Raw genomic sequence first — 6,000 nt, 5'->3', positions numbered from 1 at the left:
TGGTGATGAGCCATGAGCAGATATTACCTCAGCATTATTTCTCCATGGTGATGAGCCATGAGCAGACATTATTTCTCCATGGTGACGAGCCAAGTGCAGACATTATTTCACCATGGTGATGAGCCATGAGCAGACATTATTTCACCATGGTGACGAGCCAAGTGCAGACATTATTTCCTCGACTTCGACGATGTCATTTACAAAATTGCTTCCAATACTCTACTCAGCAAACTGGATGCAGTCTATCACAGTGCCATCCGTTTTGTCACCAAAGAACAAATTCTTATTTACAATGACAGCCAACAGGGGAACAGTGGTGTCACGTAGAGTAGGCCAGAAGGCTCTACTGGAAAACCTAACCTCTATCACGTAGAGTAGGCCAGAAGGCCAGACTCCCTCACGACGCCAGGACAGCGGAGTCAATCACCACCTTCCGGAGACACCTGAAACCCCACCTCTTTAAGGAATACCTAGGATAGGATAAAGTAATCCTTCTCCCCCCCCCCCCCCCCCTTAAAAGACCTAGATGCACTATTGTAAAGTGGCTGTTCCACTGGATGTCATAAGGTGAAAGCACCAATTTGTAAGTCGCTCTGGATAAGAGCGTCTGCTAAATGACTTAAATGTAAATGTAAATGTAAGGCTCTACTGGAAAACCTAACCTCTATCACGTAGAGTAGGCCAGAAGGCTCTACTGGAAAACCTAACCTCTATCACGTAGAGTAGGCCAGAAGGCTCTACTGGAAAACCTAACCTCTATCATGTAGAGTAGGCCAGAAGGATGTACTGGAGAACCTAACCTCTATCATGTAGAGTAGGCCATTCACAGTACTGCCATCTAACATATACCTTATGGGACAGCTAAACACAATGCTGCCCCATTCACAGCTCAATCAAAAATGGCTTCTCCATGAACTGAAAGAGAGGCTCCTTTTATAGGGCTAGCCCCTCCACTCAGAACAATTAACACTCATTAATAAAGCAATTACCTCGTCAAACCTACATTTTCCATTTAACTAAACATACTAAAGTATATACATTGCAACATGTCTATTAAACAATATCACCACAACATTTACAAAATTACATCACTAGTGACAGTGTCTTTCGATATGGCCATTTACATTAATGAGCCATTTGGGACAGGCACTACAAAGTCAGCCTGATTCCCTTAGCTCAGGTCCTTATCCAACATACCTGGAAGCTACAGAGATGGAGAGAGAGAGAGAGGAACAGAACGCACGCACGCACTCACGCACGCACTCATCCACAACATAGATATGTATTATACATATTGCTTATATTACAAATGAACAATGACAAGTGTGAAATGTATGTACTAAGACAGAGAAGTTGTGTGTCGACCCACATTGCTACCTTACCTTATAACGGAGCAGGGAGGTGTGATGAATGCGTGCGTTAAAGTACCAAATGCTGCCCGCGGCCAGTGACTGACTTCTATGTCACAAGTAGGTTAACTGGTCTAGGAACAGTGGGTTAACTAGCCTAGGAACAGTAGGTTAACTAGCCTAGGAACAGTGGGTTAACTAGCCTAGGAACAGTGGGTTAACTAGCCTAGGAACAGTGGGTTAACTAGCCTAGGAACAGTGGGTTAACTAGCCTAGGAACAGTGGGTTAACTAGCCTAGGAACAGTGGGTTAACTAGCCTAGGAACAGTGGGTTAACTAGCCTAGGAACAGTGGGTTAACTAGCCTAGGAACAGTAGGTTAACTAGCCTAGGAACAGTGGGTTAACTGGTCTAGGAACAGTGGGTTAACTGGTCTAGGAACAGTGGGTTAACTAGCCTAGGAACAGTAGGTTAACTGGTCTAGGAACAGTGGGTTAACTGGTCTAGGAACAGTGGGTTAACTAGCCTAGGAACAGTGGGTTAACTAGCCTTGGAACAGTGGGTTAACTAGCCTAGGAACAGTAGGTTAACTGGTCTAGGAACAGTGGGTTAACTGGTCTAGGAACAGTGGGTTAACTGGTCTATGAACAGTGGGTTAACTAGCCTAGGAACAGTAGGTTAACTGGTCTAGGAACAGTGGGTTAACTAGCCTAGGAACAGTAGGTTAACTGGTCTAGGAACAGTGGGTTAACTAGCCTAGGAACAGTGGGTTAACTAGCCTAGGAACAGTGGGTTAACTAGCCTAGGAACAGTAGGTTAACTGGTCTAGGAACAGTGGGTTAACTGGTCTAGGAACAGTGGGTTAACTGGTCTAGGAACAGTGGGTTAACTAGCCTAGGAACAGTAGGTTAACTGGTCTAGGAACAGTGGGTTAACTAGCCTAGGAACAGTGGGTTAACTGGTCTAGGAACAGTGGGTTAACTAGCCTAGGAACAGTAGGTTAACTGGTCTAGGAACAGTAGGTTAACTGGTCTAGGAACAGTAGGTTAACTGCCTTGTTCAGGGGCAGAACAACTGATTTTTACCTTGTCAGCTCAGGGATCCGATACAGCAACCTTTCGGTTACTGGTCTAACCACTAAGCTACCTGCCTCCCCAGACCTCTGTCAGTACCTACCTCAATGTGCCTAATAATTCCCATACAGCAACCTTTCAGTTACTGGTCTAACCACTAAGCTACCTGCCTCCCCAGACCTTGTGAGGGAACTGGTTCCAATTGGAAACAGCATCTACTTATTTTTTTCAGATTGAAACACCTCTCAATGCACTAATTTACAACTTGATAAGAGCTCGGTAAACTAGTCATCTGTTTTGAATTGTTACCTTTATAAATCAGACAAATGTGAAACCAGTCGTATGGCAGCAAACTGAAGCCGAAAAGGTGATTAAATGCTGTGCCATTATGAGTCATCTTTTTATCTTTCAGGTATGGGCACTCTGGGATGTCATAATGATAGGCTACCCTGAATTTCTCTATTACCTATTTCTATCATGTTAAATATGAGTCACTGTCAGTAATGACCGTCTGGTTGCTGGTTTTTACATTTCTAACAGGAGTCAATAACCCCTAAAAGAGCAATGTTTTGGTTTTTATGACTATGATGGAAATTGTAAACCAATTCATCAGTGGTAATTCTTTCCCTCCCTTAAGCTCTCCCCTCCCCCATAACCGGAAACATTCCCTTTAAAGTGAGACTTTCGTCCCTTGGTCTGTCCCTCCACACAGCTCTAAGCATCAACGTCTCCTTCCTTCTTTCCCTCCCTTAAGCGCTCTCCCCTCCCCCATAACCAGAAACATTCCCTTTAAGTGACAGTTGTTTTTTGAACCGTTCCTCTCCCTTGCCGAACGGTTTGTCCTGTCTGAACTAGTTTAATTTGGCTTGCCTTATAATATGCTCATGTTCAAATGCAAATGTACTGCTAGTACCGTTCATTTGTTACGATCTACATTATCATTACATTGAACCTTTTATTCCAGTGGACTAAATCAGGGTCAGAGTGTTTCTTGGTAGTCTTAAACAAATCTAATTTTGAAACAATAGTATACACCTCACACAAATGGTTATGGGCTTTAAAGAAAGAAGACACCTGTACCATGTCAGATACAGAGTTGAAATGTATTCCATTTGGAGTTTACGTCCAAATATTACACTTTAAATACATCACAGAAGACTGAAAATATAACAAAACTGTTTGACATAGAAACAACAGATTTTCAGCATTTAAAACAAAAAAAGTTAATTCATTATGAAATTGTGAAAAATATGAAAAACATTCCACCCATGAGACCACTAGGTCATTTGACTGCATGAATTTGGGTCCATTTCGTTTACCTTCATTAGCTTCCTCTGTAAACGCAGTCACGGCCGTGTGGTTGTTGCTGAGGATCATTAGTAACAGTTGATAATATATATTTTTTAAATGACATGAAGGCAAAAAAAATGGTTATGTCGCAGAGAACAGTCCATAACAGATTGAATCTGACTGTAATGTGGACACTGGGAGTCGGGAAGCAAGTGGTTAGTGCAGCCAATAGAGGATGGTATAGCTAGCCTGCTGTTGTACACTATTCTCCATATTATAATTCTATGTATGCTACTCTTCTACCATTACCATGAGTTCAAGAACTGAATGTAAAAATGTTCTGAATGAATCAAGCCACTGTTTTCTTTCTTTCGTGTGTAAAGTCTCTCAATTATTTTTTTACGATCCAGAAATATAAGTAATCTACAAGACCTGAGTATCTTTACATCTACCATTTGGTGCTGAAACAGAGACAAACATGTATATATGTAGATGGCTTTAATGAATTGATCTCTAATATTCTGAACCACTTCCCTCAATGTATTCTAGAGAGTCTGACAACATTGTAATTAGAAGGTACAGCGTATTTAAGAGGGATGGCAGATAAATGTACTGAAAACTTTTACTGCTAACCTACAAAGCATTACATGGGCTTGCTCCTACCTATCTCTCTGATTTGGTCCTGCCTTACATACCTACACGTACGCTACGGTCACAAGACGCAGGCCTCCTAATAGTCCCTAGAATTTCTAAGCAAACAGCTGGAGGCAGGGCTTTCTCCTATAGAGCTTCATTTTTATGGAACGGTCTGAGATGTCAGAGACGCAAACTCGGTCTCAACCTTTAAGTCTTTACTGAAGACTCATCTCTTCAGTGGGTCATATGATTGAGTGTAGTCTGGCCCAAGAGTGGGAAGGTGAACGGAAAGGCTCTGGAGCAACGAACCGCCCTTGCTGTCTCTGCCTGGCCGGTTCCCCTCTTTCCACTGGGATTCTCTGCCTCTAACCCTTTTACAGGGGCTGAGTCACTGGCTTACTGGGGCTCTCTCATGCCGTCCCTGGAAGGGGTGCGTCACCTGAGTAGGTTGATTCACTGTTGTGGTCATCCTGTCTGGGTTGGCGCCCCCCCCTTGGGTTGTGCCGTGGCGGAGATCTTTGTGGGCTATACTCAGCCTTGTCTCAGGATGGTAAGTTGGTGGTTGAAGATATCCCTCTAGTGGTCTGGGGGCTGTGCTTTTGGCAAAGTGGGTGGGGTTATATCCTTCCTGTTTGGCCCTGTCCGGGGGTGTCCTCGGATGGGGCCACAGTGTCTCCTGACCCCTCCTGTCTCAGCCTCCAGTATTTATGCTGCAGTAGTTTATGTGTCAGGGGGGCTAGGGTCAGTTCGTTATATCTGGAGTACTTCTCCTGTCCTATTCGGTGTCCTGTGTGAATCTAAGTGTGCGTTCTCTAATTCTCTCCTTCTCTCTTTCTTTCTCTCTCTCGGAGGACCTGAGCCCTAGGACCATGCCCCAGGACAACCCGACATGATGACTCCTTGCTGTCCCCAGTCCACCTGGCCATGCTGCTGCTCCAGTTTCAACTGTTCTGCCTTACTATTATTCGACCATGCTGGTCATTTATGAACATTTGAACATCTTGGCCATGTTCTGTTATAATCTCCACCCGGCACAGCCAGAAGAGGACTGGCCACCCCACATAGCCTGGTTCCTCTCTAGGTTTCTTCCTAGGTTTTGGCCTTTCTATGGAATTTTTCCTAGCCACCGTGCTTCTACACCTGCATTGCTTGCTGTTTGGGGTTTTAGGCTGGGTTTCTGTACAGCACTTTGAGATATCAGCTGATGTACGAAGGGCTATATAAATACATTTGATTTGATTTGATTTACTGAATCAGCAAGTTAATGTGTTCAGTTTTTTGTTGTTGTGATCAATATTGTAGATGATGTCCCGATTACAGTCGTGGGTGAACAGGGAGTATGTGGAGGGGACTAAGCACGCACCCCTGAGCTAATGTAGTCCACTTGTCATTCCAATCTCCTTTGCATTAGCGTAGCCTCTTCTCTAGCCTGTCAACTATGTGTCTGTCTATCCCTGTTCTCTCCTCTCTGCACAGACCATACAAACGCTCCACACCGCGTGGCCGCGGCCACCCTAATCTGGTGGTCCCAGCGCGCACGACCCACGTGGAGTTCCAGGTCTCCGGTAGCCTCTGGAACTGCTGATCTGCGGCCAACAAGGCAGAGTTCATCTCAGCCTATGCCTCCCTCCAGTCCCTCGACTTCTTGGCACT

This window comes from Oncorhynchus nerka, linkage group LG11, assembly GCF_034236695.1.
Source record: "Oncorhynchus nerka isolate Pitt River linkage group LG11, Oner_Uvic_2.0, whole genome shotgun sequence".
Classification (NCBI taxonomy): Eukaryota; Metazoa; Chordata; class Actinopteri; order Salmoniformes; family Salmonidae; genus Oncorhynchus; species Oncorhynchus nerka.
This window is presented reverse-complemented; position numbering follows the sequence as displayed.